The sequence below is a fragment of the Oreochromis niloticus genome, linkage group LG13 (assembly GCF_001858045.2).
Source record: "Oreochromis niloticus isolate F11D_XX linkage group LG13, O_niloticus_UMD_NMBU, whole genome shotgun sequence".
Lineage (NCBI taxonomy): Eukaryota > Metazoa > Chordata > Actinopteri > Cichliformes > Cichlidae > Oreochromis > Oreochromis niloticus.
In genome coordinates this window covers 25,645,385-25,662,437 of record NC_031978.2, presented here as the reverse complement: position 1 = coordinate 25,662,437, position 17,053 = coordinate 25,645,385, and the positions used below count along the sequence as shown (strand labels likewise).

Genomic DNA, 17,053 nt, shown 5'->3' with positions numbered 1-17,053 from the left:
ACAGAAAACGATAGTCCTTTTTTTGTGGAGCGTTTCTTATTAAAAAAGTAACAAATTTGACATAGTATTCATGTTTTTTAATTTTGACTTGCAATATAAACTGCACTGGACCACTTATGGTCTAGAAAAACACCCCCCCCCCCAAAATCCAGAGACTACACTTCCCAGCATGCCTGGGGGTGTGTGGGGGGGAAAAGGTTTGGACCGGTTCTCCACACAGTGAATGGGTAGCAATGTAACAGAGAGTGACACAAAAGAGGAAAGCCAGGGGGTGTGCAGGAGTGGGGGAGCGGGAGCCGGACAAAAGAGAAGACATGGGCTTTGCACGGAGGACATGATAAAGCCAGGAGCATTATCGTCACTGTGAAAGACGGGGGCCATACTTCAAACGGGATTTTCTCTCCATGACAGGATACTCCGCTGACGCAGAGCAAATAGCTCTCTGTAGCAGTATATACCTTCAGGGCTTCTAGGCTTCTTTGTGAATTCAACAAACTACAATGCAATGATAGGATCTCATGCAAAGAAACCAGAGTCCTTGGTACCAAATTATAGATAAGGTAAATACAATGGTAGTTAGGACAAAGTGAAAATTCAACTCCAGCATTTGACAAATACTTTATTCCAGTATATTTTATTTTATAGCTGAAAAAAATTGTAGTAATAAAACCAACTTGAAAGCAGTTCAAGCAACTGATGCATTACTTTAGCTGCCATAGTGGAGGCATTAAGCTTTGCAAAAATGACTCTTGCAAGGAAGCCGCGGGGTTCAATCAATTAGTCTGTGATTATTATTACTTCTGTTGTTATTACTAGTCCCAGCAGCAAGGCTGTTATGGTAACCCTAGATGCAGTCCATACTACTAATCCTTGCCCCTTCGCTAACCTTAACCTTTACTCTCTTAATCAACATCATATTTTAAGCAAGTGGGCAAAATATTTACATGTTATCTCTCGCACCGTTCAGTGAGAATTTGCTTTCACTCTGGGAATTCTGAGCTGAAGTTGTTTGCATGTTCGCATGCATTGCTGTGTGTACAGTATGTGCATGTGTGTGCGTGCGTGTGTTATTCTGTCCGGGCTCCACTGTTGGTTTTTCATCTTTTGTCTGAGTTAAAAGTCACAAGGACATTAGGGTCCCAATAAATTAGAGGAAGAAAGGCTCGCATTGTGGATGGGCTGTAGTGGGTGGTGTTGCTCTGACTTTATAAAACTCTGTCTTGCACATTATGGTGTCCCTGACAAATACGAGTTTAGGCTTGGCCTTAGAAGTTTGTTGTAAAGTAGAAGATATTTTGAGTTAATAAAAGACAAAAATACAGTAGGAGAGCAACCACAAGTAGACAAGTTTATATCCCAGACTGGTGGAAAAGCTCTTTTTTGGGGATTTATTTATTTATTTATTGAAATTTTGTTCAATATTCAACCCATCTGTCCTAAATTCTGAAAATTACTATTGAGAAGTTTGATCCAATAGCAAACAGAAACTGGACAGCAAGATAAAGGAAAAGCACGAAAACACTGAAGCAAGCAAACATCACACTGAGACAAAGATATTTCCTATGCAAAGCTTGCACACAATGTCATGTGTGATAGCGGCGAATCCCGTCCAAGTCACACGCAGGGGGGTTGGTGGGGAGACAGAAACGAGGTCGACTGCCTGCATCTTCCAATGATTCCCCCCTCTTAGCTTTGATTCTTCTGATCCACTATCTTGCCATATAGCAAGGGGACACAAAGCAGATTTCAGCTTTGGGCTAATCTCATTAAGAAACTCTAACCACCCCTATGAGTAGTGGGGAGGGAAAAAAACAGCAACTCATTCTGTACTATGCCAGAGCCAAGGCTCAGGAAGGCAGGTGTAATGTTACATAATTAGCCTCTAAACGGTAAAAAGGAGATTATTGCAAATGGCCTACTAGCCAGCACATGCAGTGGACCTGGTCCCTGAAGACACGCCAGTCTAGTGAAGCTGAAAACATCCCTGGGGAATTCATGTGTGAAAAAGGAAAAACAGGTTATTTGCACAAAGGGTGGTCGAAACCCTCTGCAATTTTCCTCACTTTAACAAATGAACATGGGTTTGATTACCGTCTAAGCAGCAGATAGCCAGTTCGGAGCTGTTGTTAGTGCCGCAGAATTAGACCAGGAAGCTCAATTGACATGTAGCTTATCTTTCCACCGTCTTTCATAAGTGGAAATATTACTTTAAACTGCAAGCAGGGAATTCGCTGAGGCCAGAGTTTGTTCTCCTGCTGAGATATCCTGTCAGCCACCAGCGGTGAATCAGCAGCCGACTCCTGCATAGAAATGGCTAACAGAAGAATTGATAGAGTCGGTTTGATCCGCGGGCCCACACCTAGTCACACATAACCTCAACTGGACTACCATGTCAGATTGTTGCCATATGTGGCACGGTGCACCGCTCTGCCAGTGACAGTGATCGACTACTACCGTTCACCACAGCCATCCAACAAACATTACTGTCAGAGTTCAAACGCTCAAGCGGGCTCAAATAAAGGATTTCTGCAGCACGTTGTGGCACAATAGCCCATACTGTCCACCAAACATGCTAATTAGAAAAACAGATGATATGAAAGTCTCTCCGGGCAGAACCAGTTAGGACAAAGAAAGAGAGAAGGGCGGCATTCCTTTGTTGCCTCTTCAGACACGCTGAAGCATCGGCTTGTTGTTACATAAAGTTGTATAACAAATGAGCCTGGGCTCTTTGAACTGGCTGACCACACAAGCCTGGAAGAGTCACTAGGAGCCTAACATGTGGCAGCAATAAGAAGGCCCCGCCCTCCGCAAGACATGTGGGAGACACTGCATTCCAGTGGAGCTCATTAAAGTTAAAAAACAAATCCGACAAACACTGGCGCAGTCTCAGAGGACCGCGAAATATCTAGGACAGGCCAGGGCATACGACGCCTGCCTTTACTGCTCGATTTTTTTATTTTCAATATTTGAATACGTATAATATATTTTTTAGAATTTGAATATGTCCATTGTAACACCAGAAAGACACAAATCCCCCCCTCCAAAAAAAATTCTCATAACCCTTAATTCCATTTGTTCATCATCTCCGCGGCTTTAATGAATCGGTGTGAGCGGCAGCTGATTTTTCAGACACATTTCAAAGACAGTGACATTTACCATGCCTTTTTATAAAGTGTACAGATGTGGTTTAGTGTTTAAACCTGTCATTGAATTTGGCTTATTTATAATGCTGTTTGTTCCACCAGTCTGCCCAGTTAAGCTATGTGCTGTCTGTTTAACTTGGCTATAAACAGATCGTTGCTGACTGTTTGAACTCCTCCTCATGCATTCACATGAGCAAAGGGCGTGTTTGAGTTTTGTTTTGTTTTTTTACTGTTATTGTAAAAATGTGACATGATATTCAGTTTGTGTACATGACTTCACAACATGAGGCCATGCATTACCAGGATCCCAGAGTGTATTCACTTAAGATTCGATAAAAACTCAATAAAATCAAATGCCCACCGGGGAGGTAGTCTGCAGCAGACATCTGGCATGATTATTTTCAGCTCTTCAGCTAATCCTCTCTAAATGTAAACTGAAGAAAAATGTGCCAAATGGCTTTAGAGCAAGACTGAATTTTGGACTTGTGGAAGATTTAAATGAGTTTTATAGAAATGTTAGAGGCATTATTGGAAAACACAGTGAGACAATTGTAATTAGTTTTCAGCCTGTCACATTTATAATCATTATCCCACTTTTTAGACATGCCAATTTTTGACTCCTGTTAACCATTGCAGCTGTGGAGAAGCCACAAAACATAGAGCAGGTTTGTTTTTTTTTTAGGTTTTTTTTCCCGTGTTTTGATGTGCTTTCATCTGTGTTGCTGGGCGTTAGATGTTTGATATGTAGCGCCGTGACTGGAAACGCTTGAGTCGTGTGCATGCCATTCAGAGGTGGCCCAGTAAGAGCTAATCTACTTGTCAGGGTTGACTGCCAAGCATATCAGCCCACACACTTCACAATATGACTTTATTCATACTGTAGATCTGGGACATTAACTGTCTCTGCCCACCAGAACACAACACTTACGCCCACCGCTCCCAATCAAAGGAACCTACATTATAAGCCTGTGCAAGTCATAAAAAAAACAACTGATCCACATCCTTTGCACCACTCATCTTCAACCCCCGTCACCTTAAGACTACAACCTGAACCTATCTAAGACATACGCCTCACACGGATCTCCACTTAATTTGTGCTACTTTGGGTTTCATGTGAGGAAGTGCAGCACTTCTTTTACATTTGGATGTTTCTATTCAGCAGTGTTTAGGAAAACTGCCAGCAGGATGTTTGGACAATGCTCCACTTTACAATGGACGAGTTCTTATGTTGCCACATTTGAAATAAAAAGGCTTTGGGGCCTACGGGGATTACAGCAGCTGTATCATTAGGGACTTCTCATATGGCTACCACCATAGTGACTACAAAAGATACAGAAACATAAATGCTTTGTGATTAAACGAGTCAAGCCCGAAATGAACATCATCTCTGCTCTGACAAATGCGGTGCTGCCTTCCAAGCAGAATCATCTTAAATAAAAAACACTCCATATCGCAGAGATGCATTTGATCAGGCTTATAGCACATTCTAGTAAAATAAAATAAAAATGGCTGGCATGATTTATTGAGCTCGAATAATAGTGCCTGGTGGGCATTTCATAAATCTCTAATAGGGCAGTGACCTCAGCCGCTGACACGTCATAAATCTATATTGAGAAAATTGGAACATCAAAACACACAAAATGCAGCAAATCTGTTTGCTTCAATTAAAGAAACTGAGCACAGGTCAGAAAGGCAGCTTTCATAAATGCATTAAGGGCAGCCCATTGAGCTATTATTTAGAAAGTAATAACTCCCTGATAAAGAAGAGGCGACACACACACATCTGCAGTCGATTAAAGCCTCACAAATTTACAATGAGGTGGAAAAGGGATGTCAGGTTTTTACACTAATTTAATACGGGGTCTTACTGACCCAGCTATTATGAGAAGGATTCTTTTGCATAACATATTGTAAAGATAATTTTAACTCTAAACCATAAAGCAGGGAAAGCTGTCACAGAAACGGCCATTGCCAGATGGAAGAAATATCACTCTGGACTGTATTGTAGCGAGACAAAATGAAAATAAAAACGTATCCAAAGTTCACAATAGCAAAGCTATTCAAATAAACCAATAAATAAATGAGTGTACAAATGTGTAAGCCTCAGGGCAAAGAGAGGATCTTGCTGCCAAGTCACAATCTCAATCTCAGTTTGTAGTACACCACAAGGGGCAGTGTGCAGTACATGACAAATAAGGGCTGCAGTGCTGTTTCACATTTGATTCACTGCAGGGGTGGGCTCACAGAAGTCACTTAAGGTTATCAACTGTTTGTGGTTCTTTTTCTTTTTTTTTTCAGTACAAGTGTACAAGATGAAGCGAAACAAACGAAGGCACTCAAGTAAAAATGTAACATAGCGCTGTTATAATTTATTATATCTAACTCATGGGATATGTCAAAGTCAAAGTAAGCTTTATTGTCATCTCTGCTATTTACACCACAGTATATAGAGACGAGACGACGAGGCTCCAGTTCCATTCAGTGCAAAGAAACAACAATAAATACAGTAAGAGTAAGAAATAAATATACACTTTAAGACTAAGGTAAGGGGAGTAAATATACACTTTAAGCTAAAAAGGATCGATAACAGTCTAAATTTACACTTTACAATTGAGATTTAAAGGTGCGTGGTTCTTTTTGAGTTTTTATGCAGAGCAAGAGGCTGAAAGTGTGCTAACACCTAAAACTGCTGTGGATCACTGTTAAAATGATGCTCCTAGGGCAATACAATACTGAGCTAATAATAATAATAATAATAATAATACATTTTATTTATAGGCGCCTTTAAGACCCTCAAGGTCACCTTACAACAACACAAGAACAACAGCAGCAATAAAATATAATAAACATGGCAAAATAAAATTTGGACATAAGGTAAAAAAATAAAAAAATAAAAATTATTTAATATTTAAAAAGACAATCGAATAATTCCAAAAATGGCTGTTCGTTATCAATACACCATTAAAATGGGGTGAGAGGAATGCTGAATGTTTTTCAGGATCATTTTTATTTGAGCTAAGAGACTCTTTACTCTCCTTTCTATGTCTTACGTGTAGATTTGAAAGTGCAATACTGATGATTATATATTGGGTGGTGTGTCGGTATATATGCATTTTATTATGTACATATTTTAAAAACATATACTGCACGTTGCACATACAACTTACAACATTACAGGATGTGTGTGTATTTATATATTCATATATAGTACAGTTATCATTTCATTATTATTACTATTATTATTTTCCTTCTTTCTTTTATTATTATCATTATTATTATTATTTCATGTTTAATATTTAATATTGGTTTTGTTATGTAATTGCGAAGGAATATCATTTTTCTACAACACACTGCATTATTCACATAGTTACTAAAGTATATATTGTGACTTGGGATTTTAATGTTTTGGCGTTTTTTTTAGTTATTTCTGTTTACATAAAGAAAAGAAAAAGTCCGGCTGACCTTTTGAGGAAGGGAGGTGGAGGGACTGAGGCGTGTGGAACTTGAGAGCGCAGCCTGATTCACTTTCAATCTGTGTACTAAATTGATGGCGATGAAAATAAGACTCCGAGACACAAAAAAGACACTTGTCTGCAGATTAATGTCTTGAATGGAGGCCTGTGAGGGCACTCTTTGTCGCAAGCCTCACATTGTGCCTCAGCCTTCATCTGAGACTAATGCTCAAAAGACCCTAAAATCACACTAGGCTGAACAGCACGAACGGGACACATAAAGTAATAGTTTACCTCACAGGAGCTGCTCCTCTAAGTCTTCATGGGTACATCAGTAAGCAAACTCACTGAAGGAATTATTACTTCCTGCGTATGTGTGTGTGTTTTTATTTATATTTTTTTTAGAATGTCACATTTAGGCTCTAATATTCTCCAGGAAAATGAATATATTTGTTGACTAACAGCATGGATAAAACTCTTAAATATTCTGAATTTTTAATCTGGTTTAATATTTCCACCCGTTTTATGCAAATTACAGTCTATTAACATAATCTCATTTGAGAATACATCCTTTTAAAGTAAAAGATTATAACCTATTTTTTTAAGCACATATAAATCAAGTGTTATATTGAAATGGTAATGTTTTAAAGTCTGTGAGCTCTGCAGAAAAGAGGAGCATTTACATACACACTTTTTTTTTTCTTCTGCATTAGTGGCTCAACACTACATGAAAAGATACAAACAGAGCTAAAACCTCCATGAGGGAAATCATCCAACAGCTTAAATGTCTTGGCAAACACGAAACATCCATTTAAAGAGCCACAATAAACAACTGCAAATATTCGCTTTGTGATATTTTGTCTAAAATATATGTATATATGATACCGGTACTGTCGTTGACAAGATTAAATCAATTTTCCTGGCACGGAGAGGACAGCAGAGGGAAAGGTAGGACATTACCTTCAGGCATTTAAGTGGAAACGGGGTCTGTAAAAGCTTCAGCGAGATATTGAAGTGGATAAAGATGTAAGAAAGGGCCATTATGCTGCTGAGGTAAGAAGAGGGGGGGCTCTATCTGTCTCCATCCCCTCCTCCTTCGCTCTTTACGTCTGCCTTGAACTTGTAAGGAGTTCAGCAGGACTGAGCCTACAGTCCAGACAGGGCTCTGGAATGCGAGTGCAGCTACTCAAGCCCGTCTGACCTGCCACCACACCAGCTCCATTTCACCGGGCTAACTTACCTATTCATTTACAATGGGACTTCAACTTTATCTCCCCTTGTAACACAACATTAACTGCCAAAGAGCTGGAAATGCATTATCAGCCTGCCTCAAAGCTTGGATTGCTTCCCTCATAAATAAGATCATTATACGAGTGGTAATCCCATTAAATAGATCATTTTGCAAATATCTAAATCCAATTAATAAAGTGTTTTCAGAGGGGGTGCAGCAAACACCGCCTTTTAGAGAGCTGACATGCTGTGACTCCAGCTCTTTGTTCCGCACTCCCTTAGTACCAAGGGTGATATTAATAAATACAACCCAGAGTCTTACATACCCTTTGACAACAACAACAACAACAAAAACTGCGATTCAGTTTTAGCATGTTCTGCTTTATCAGTAGGAAGAAGGATATATTTACTTAAAGTTAATTTGACTACAAAATCACTTCAAAAAAATGACCTCTTCCCTTACCTCTCACTCTGCCATGCACTGCAGTTGCTTGCATAATGTGCTTATAGGATGTCCTTATGCTGTAATCCTATAAAAATCCCAAGCTGGACTGAGCTAAAAGCTTTAAAATGATTGCCAGATGGTTTAACAAATTAGCCATTTATGGAATTAATTCAAACTTGTTTCCTAAATCATTACCATAACTCATCCGTGGAAGTGACCTCTAAGTGCCCTTTAACTTTTAGGCGTGTGCTCCTGCGCCGACCGTGTCACTTTCTCTGAACAATTAGTCAGAATATAAGAAAGACAGAAAACAGTTTGACTAATTAATTGCTCTTGTACAAACTAACCATCTTCGAGTAAAGGAGGCATTAAAATCCTAAAGTAGATGCCCCTCAAGTGCTTGTGTTTGTTCCACTGAACTAATAAAGTGCATAATCCGATAAAGGGTGATATCCTAAGCTTTGATTGTGCCTGAAGTGGTTGTTTTACCTTTGTGGAGCGCATCTGGCATGGTAAGAATGTTTTCGTATCTTTTCATGGTTTTTAATTGCCAGCTGAAGCTTTTAGGAAAACACTGGTGTGGTTAAATGAATTAGAAAACAGTGCCCCTGGGTGATGTTAACACATTGCACTCTCTCATCCAGCAAGTATGTAAGGCAGCCGCCAGTGAATGATCTACGTGTCTTTTTATAAAGCTGTTTATGGTACAGAGAGAAGGAGACCACAGCTCTAATTATGGTTTTAAATATGTCTTTCACTATCTAGATAACATCTTTGTCTTAGAGGTTTGTTTTCATACATCTGAGATTGTGTAAATCACACTTGTGACAGTTTCTATTGCACCTCAATTCTTGACATAAATCATCAAGCGTAATATACACCATATATACCACAAAAGCGATAAGCACAACTCAGTACCCTAATGACACTAGAAATATCATAGCGGTAATTTATTTCCTCATTTGAGTGCGAGTCCACAAATAGGGGCTGCAAAAAAAAAAACACCCAAAAAAATGGAGGCTGAGGTTGGGGCCAGTCTCCCCCTCTTCTACATTGCCTTTCCCCTGTCTAATCTGCCTTTTTCTAATGAAGAGAAGGAAAGCGAGAACAGTGGAAAGAAAGATGTCAAGAGTGAGGTCGGCCGCCCCCCTCACAGGGTCAAACTCGAGGGGTTAATACCTGGTGTCCGACACTGCACATAAACTCCGCTGAGCTCATCACACTAATTAAACAGACACACATCCTCTCGGAGCTCCGATGGCCAATCGCTGCCAGCTAAAAAAGCAGTCCATTCATGGAGGTTGGCAGGGTGTGCATGTAGGGTGGGCTGGGGAAATGCTACCTGCCCTTCCTCAGTTTGATTAATGTGAAGAACAATGGTGCTCTTGTGGCCCGCCAGCCTCACTCCACTTGGTTCTGGTTCACCGCTCGAAGAGAGGGAACTGCATGTTCCAACTTCATACCCCCAGACGAACCACCACCTAGCCTAACAACTTATCCACCACTGCTGTCTTCTCAAAACACCTCCATGTCATGCTAATCATGCTGAATACAATCGCTTCAAATGTGGGATGCTGTTAAAATAGTCTTAAAGCAAAACATTGATGGACTGACGACACGATGTATATTACAGTATAGTTGTTTTCCATGTGCCCTGAATAGAGGATTTTTTCTTACTTGCTCTTTGGTTCACGTGACTTTGGGAATGCCGCTGTATTCAGGAGTGTTAACAAACACTCTGAAGATGAACCTGGCCAGATGTCATCAAGGGAATCCTGGTCCTGGAGAAATCTTATCACTGTTCTCAGCTACAGAAATAATGGAAACAGCTTCAAAATTCAACAACAGTCAAAGTCTAAACACAATGTAACTGAAATGACCGAGATCATTTCATTTAAACTTCTTTGCAATCTGAGCGACATCATCATCGGGCTGCTAAGGCCTACAGAAAGGGACTTGATATGACAAGCTGTTGCACAGATGAGTTATTCAAGTCTAACTTAAATGTCAAATACTTTGTTATTCAAAGGCAGTGAAATTGAAACACTATACGGCAGCAGCTTTCCTCCATTCTTACATAGATCTTTAAAGTTAGCATTAAACTTAAGGTTTCCTGCAAACTAGTGTGACAGTTAATCATAATGATTATTTTCTTAATGCAACAATTACCAAATATGGGCAAAACCTAATTCTTCCAGTCAAATTAATATTTTCACCAACAAACAGTTGGACAATTTTTCATTTTTATCTTTTTTGCTTTCATAAACTGACTTTAATACTCTAAATCTACACTAAAACCTGACAACATCTCACTTCCTGTGCACCTTTAGACTCAAGCCGTACCAAGGCTTGACTCTGATTCATGGTTTTCTTGTAGTTCTGCCTGGAAACGACTAAACCGACATTTATTTATATAAAAATGTCACGGAGTATTACGTTAATATCTCACTTGTTTGTCTTTCCTCAGATGTAACAAGTGTTAAGTGAATGCATCACTCGGAAGTTAAGAGAGGTCAAGCGCCTTGGTTTTGATGTTTCCACAATGCATTAGCTAGTGTTTTATGTGGGCCAGATCAAAGTTTTATCAAACATGTCAGCCCATATTTTTTTCCTGGGGTTGCTGTGGAGAGTAAAAGACAGCCGGCAATTACATTCATGGGATAAAGACATCAGCGTCATCTCTCCGAGGGAGTGACAGCATAATGTTATGGGTGTCAAAACTTGGGCGACATAATTAATTGCAGCACCTCCTGAACCCAAGACTTGTAGTTTTTTACTAGCGCTTTGCCAATCCTCTGAGTTTCAGCAATATCAAAACAGGGAGACAAATTGAGCCACCTGCATGTCTCCAAAGCTTGACAACTCATCTCACTTGCAAATTGCAAGCGTTTTACCCCCCTACAAAGGAGTCCATAGAGGCTAGCGGGCTTCTCACCAGCCAAGGTTTGATAGGTCTTCATGCAGCTATGTGACACTTTGAAAACAGTGGAGACATTCCATAATACTGGAGGCTGGAAAAAGAACATGCACAGTCCTAATGATGATAGTCCATATGGCTGAGGCTCCACTGTTGGTCACACACTCTGAGCTGTTTGGAGAAGTGCTTCACAATTATCTGCAGTGAAGTTATATTTGAAAAACAAACCGTGATTAGTGTGCTCGAAGGCATGCAGCGAGGATTACGAAACACTGACATGTTGGTTTTGTGTTGCAGAAAGTTTATGTGAGACTCGACTTTTAAAGCAAATCTGACTGCTTACAAGTCAGCTGAAAAGCTGCGTTTTAGGATTATCTATTTTAGAGGTGAAGCCAGTTATTAGAAAAGGACGTGTCAGTAATCTGTAACTATGGAGGGGTCATGTGGTAGGAAAGAGGAAAGTCTTGCCAAACTGAGCACACTGAGTTGTAAACCATGCTATCACTGGTTTAATCTAAAGACACGTTAAAAGGTTCCCCCCAAAATGTACTATATGCTAGCGATATACTTTATCTGGTGACTGATGATGCCATCTTTAAGGCTTACATCCAGTGCTAATGTGGGGAGCTAATGTGAGGAACTTGAATCAGTGGACACACTTTTGCTCATCAGTTTCCAAAGATTTTTTTATGAGCCTCAGAAGTAACACCCTTCTTATATTTAAGGATTAATATCATCTTATCAGCCACTAAACTCACATGTAAATAGGCACATATTAACTGAAAATAAACGCTGAAATGAGGTTGTGTGTGTGTATACATGAGTATGCAAGGTAAATGCTCGCAGTTACTGAGCGAAGACCCAACAGAGAGAATGAGGCTGGAGACAGACATTTCAACGCCTTTCATTAAAACTTATTACTTTGCATGTTATGGTATTGTAATCCTCTCTATGAGCAATTTTGTAACGACATAAACCATTATTTATCTCAGATTAATTAGATTAAAGACCTTTTAAATCTCGTTTGGTGCAGAACGCCCATGGAGCTTCTCTTTTCACAGCAAAGAAACATCAATAGATCTTTCCTGATGATCACTTTTTGTAGATTAGAGGATTGTTATTAATTGGTCAATTGGCTAATTGTTATTTTTTTTCCTAATTAGTCACCATGGAGGAATAACAGGCTTTCTTCAGTGACCCTCATTTATAGAACTGTCCTTGTCAAACATGTTGTATATAGAGGTTTCAGGAAAATGCAAGCCAAAATTTGAATTATTAGTGCAGAACTACATGACTTGGTTTGGAGTGCTCAAGGCTGGTTAAAAATAAATAAAAGATCATGGATAATACACCTAACTCGTTTAGAAAAAATCTTATCACCCACTGGATAATGTAAAACATTCATCTCAGCAGTCAAACTTTGAGAACATGTTACAGAGCCATCTGTGGTATGTGTAGGACAGGGGTCTGCAACCTTTTACACCCAAAGAGCCATTTGGACCCGGTTTCCATGCAAAAGAAAACTCTGGGAGCCGCAAATACTTTTTGACATCTAAAATGAAGATAACACTGTATATATTGTTTTTTATCTTTATGCTTTGTGTGAACAACTAAGGTGTGCTGCTTATGAAATCCATGAAGTGCTACAGAGAAAATTAAATTATATTTATGTAATCAACACATTTTGAACTCTTAAAAAAATATAACAAAAGGAAAGACACCCAGCTGAACTAAAATGATCCATGTAGCAAACAAAAACTGTTGTCAGCCGCCACCCTTATATCGCCTTTGGGCTTTTGGAGCCTTGACCTGACTCTTAAAAAATAATTTGAAAAAAGCACTATGCTGCTGAAAAATGAAAAATAGATATTTGCAAAATTCTGCCTAAATATGTATTTTACCTGGTTAATGCGTGCGGGGGGGCGTGGTTTGCAGCGCCGCTGCAGGGGAGGCGGACACACCTGAGCGACACCCGCAATCACGCCTCGCTGCCTTTACGTCTGCGTTATCTGTGCTGTTGTGTTGGTGGTGGTGTATGTCGGGCTGTGAGCTGAAAAGCTACAGCCGGCTGTATGCGTACAGGAACCGTGTGTGAAAAGTGCTCAATAAAGAGATGCTCAAAAGCATGCTCATGGAAACATCGTCGGGTCTGCCGTGATTTGTTTACAATGGGACTTCTGCTCCTGAACCTCTGAGCACAGAGTCCGCAAATCGGGGCTATACGTTCAGTTTATGCAGGACTGTCATCTGTCAGGCGTGAACGGTGTTTGTCTTTAACATAGTTCACGGTGGAGAACAGCTTCTGACATAATGGCCTACCTGGGGTTGAAAGTCTCGATAAATGCACGGCGTTTCGGCGGGTATACCGGCTTCCGCGAGTGTGACTCTTATTTTGAGCGATGAAAAAATAATAGAATATAATTATATTTTTATATTTCAGTATCACAATAATCTTCCAATTTAGAACTACAAGTTAAAAAGAACTAACATAAATAAAATACACTTCAGCTAAATACTTCTAATTTATTTGCCCAAACCACGCGGAGCTGCAGTATAAGGACTAAAGAGCCGCATGTGGCTCCGGAGCCTCGGGTTGCCGACCCCTGGTGTAGGATGAAGAAAGGTTACGTTGCACGCACAAGTGGAAGCTCCCTGGATGTCTGCAAAAACACATTTGCAAATATGTGTAAAAGGAGAACCCCAGGAGTAGAGCTGGGCGATATATCGAGTTTTTAAAAAAAAAAAAATCGATATATTTTTATACGAGATAAGATGTGACAATATCCTTTATATCGATATAGTCTATGTTACGTTATAATTATAGTTGCGGAGCCGCAAGTTTGCCTCTCTTTCGTCCACTTTTGTCTTTACGCAACGTTACTCGACCTCGCCTCTCCTTCACTCCCCCTCCTCCCCCATCGCTTCACCTGCAGGCAGCGAAGAGACGGACACGGCAAATCTCCGTTAATGAGTTACTGCGCATCGCCCCGTGCGTGGGGCTGGACGGAGTCAACGTGTTAACGAGCTAGCCCCGCTAACGCCATGCACGGCCTGAAATCCTTTCATTTTCTCAAAAGTTGACCGCGCGCCTTATGTATGAATTCTGGTTGTGCTTGATGACCGCGAACCGATTTTATGTGATACACAGCGCTCAGCAATCTGTCAAAAAATGTTTTAGTTCGACTTTGGTAAGCTACGGAGCTGCACCGCTTGATGGATTGTCGGAGCATTACGGCTACAGAGGAGCCTCGCGGAGTAATACGTGCTGTGCTTCAACATAATATTACCGTATTGTGTGTGTATAAGGACCATAAATGGCACCTGTTCAGAGACATGGTTACGAAGCGGATTTCAAACTCCAGGCTGTCAGTCACGCAGTAGAAGTTGGGAACAGAGCAGCTGTGAAATCTATCTATGTTATTATGCTCAGCGTCTGTTAGTTTACATTTTGACTGCACAATTGTGAGCTCTTTGTTATGCACAAAACAACATAGTTTTCTTTTATTTATAGAGCATCATTATTTAATAAATGCTCATAATTTATTTTTGAGTAGTTTTTTTCATGTACATCTATGCTGTATGTTAATAAAAGTGCCCGTGTGACATCTGGGACACAGCTTTGACTAAGAACTCTCTTTTTGTTCTTACTTTATGGCTTTAAAAAATATCGAGATATATATCTTATATCGCCATCCAGATAAAAAATATCGAGATATGAATTTTGGGTCATATCGCCCAGCTCTACCCAGGAGTCACTGGCACTAACAATGGGAAGCCACACAGAATTAAATCCAGCACTTTAAAATTTCATTATTAGTCATATACTGCACATCTTAAAAAAGAAGTCAATAGACAAAAGAACCAGTATAACAATCAGGTGACCAGTCCAGGAACTACAGGGAATGCAAATTAAATTATTTTTAGTTTTGATTCCTGCTCTTCCCTGGTGGCTCCTGGCATTACTTATGAACTATATTACCTCAAACAAAAATGTACCGCAAACCTGATTCTTTCCTTTCCAAGAAAGCAGAGGGGTTGGCAAATGGCTCACTTGTGACCAAAACCAAACGCTTTCTTTCTTTTCCCATGAGGTCAAGCAGGAAGGTTTGTGAGCAAGATTTAGCAAGGTGTATTTGTCATCTTTGTGTATAAAAGATTGATGTCACATTTGTGTCACAGCACAAAGAAATGTGGCAAACAGCCACGTATGGACTCAATTTGAGTCTTTTGACTGTCGCCATCTTGTTTTTTTGGTGCCAGTAGAGACTACCTACATAACCTAACACTTTGCTAGTTGTCTCTTTGTAATCACATGGGTCACCTTTTTGGTCAAAGCTGTAAGTACTTATATCTACAAGAGCTGGTGCTAATTAGAAGGCATGAAGGTCCCATCTTAAAATGATTTTGATGTATGAACTAACAAATATTCATGGTATTCTGGAAAGCATTCTAACCTAGATCCTGAAACTATTCCAAAATACTACTGTTGATAAACCTTAAAAATGTGTTGCTTTACATAGCAATGAAATTTATAGAAATTTAGAAATAATTATGTCAAACTAAATTTAAGGCAATGACAGGCAAACCAGTGTTAATTCTCTAAAATGTCTAAGCAAGCCTCAAATAGGGTAAGCAGACTGAGTTGTGGTTTATTAAAGTAACAGGTTAGAACTCACTATCACGCTGGTGTGCTGTGACGTCACATCCTCCTGGCCATGCCTCCTCCTGTAAACCGTCCACTGCCATCATCTGTAAGAAGACCGGGCAACGCGTCTCAACAAGGTGCTCTGTGTGAGGCACCGTGAAGCCAGACACTCTAAGACATTGGCAGACTTTGCTTAGCTCAGCCCAAAATGTGCAACACTCTCCCCTCAAACCAGGGCTTGTTTAGCTGCTGGCACATGAAGGCATCAGTCAGATGTATGCCAGCTGAGCTGAAGTGTGCCCACAGAGTACACACTGCAACATCACTCCCAGTACTCGTGCCCTCACCTTGTCTACCTTGGCACTTTTTGAGTTTGATGGAAAGTGCCAGACAGCATATTTATACATCTTAATTAGCAATAATGAAGCCCGGTACCTGCCAACAATCTGTTGCCAGTAGTTACTGTGTGGTGTTGACTAGACTGTATGCCTGTTGTTTGCCTGCTACTTACATGAGAACTGCACAATTGAAATAGGTGAAAGGATCATGTGTTTTTCCTAAAGCCAATTAGATTCGCTAACAAACAAGTAATGATGATGGATATTTAACACTTGAGGATGGAGATGTTTAGTCTGAAAGGGCCTTTTACAACACGTAATAACTAAGCCTGTATCTATAGGACGGTAAAACCTGCACCGTGCCCCAGATTTATAGCAGATTATGAATGAGCAGGAGATGGTTATTAGCTGTTCTAACTGTTTGTCACGCTGCAGATCATTCATTTTAAAGGGCCTGTCAGGACATGGTGAACGAGACCAGATTCTGAGGATGTTTAAAGTCCCTGTGATCTGAAGCCATGTTTGGATGCAAACATGTTTAGATCTGTTGGCCAAGATAAGTTTGAGCTCTGCACAGCCAGACGTTTTTATGGAGTTGTGAAAACAAGTTGCATGATTTTTTTTTTTTTTAAACCGTGAAATAGGCTACAACCATCCTCCTGACGTCTGGATTTATGGCCTGGTAATTCCCCTCTGGAGTAATTTGGCTGGTACATCTGCAGCTTAGCAGCATTCCAGCAGAGCTCTCCTGTGCTGTGAAGTCAGGAGATGACTGATTGATTGATTGTATTACTCCAGTTTTAGCATGGCTTTGCAGAGCTATAGCAGTGAAGTTCTAATGTGATCTATCCAGCGAGCAGCCCGCGTGCTTTTGGGTTAGCCT

The 17,053-nt window shown here is 40.1% G+C and overlaps 1 long non-coding RNA gene across 2 annotated transcripts in view; it reads right to left on the bottom strand.

The window, feature by feature from the left end:
- LOC102078348 (uncharacterized) overlaps window positions 1-17,053 on the bottom strand; it is a 95,994-nt gene that overhangs the window by 77,807 nt on the left and 1,134 nt on the right. Inside the window, exons 2-3 of one of the 2 annotated variants that reach the window (XR_269728.4) lie at window positions 15,864-15,936; window positions 9,948-10,078 (exon numbers count right to left, since the gene is read on the bottom strand). This is a non-coding gene — a long non-coding RNA (uncharacterized LOC102078348). The remainder of the gene's footprint in view (window positions 1-9,947; window positions 10,079-15,863; window positions 15,937-17,053) is intronic. The other variant, XR_269729.4, reaches the window with a different exon arrangement.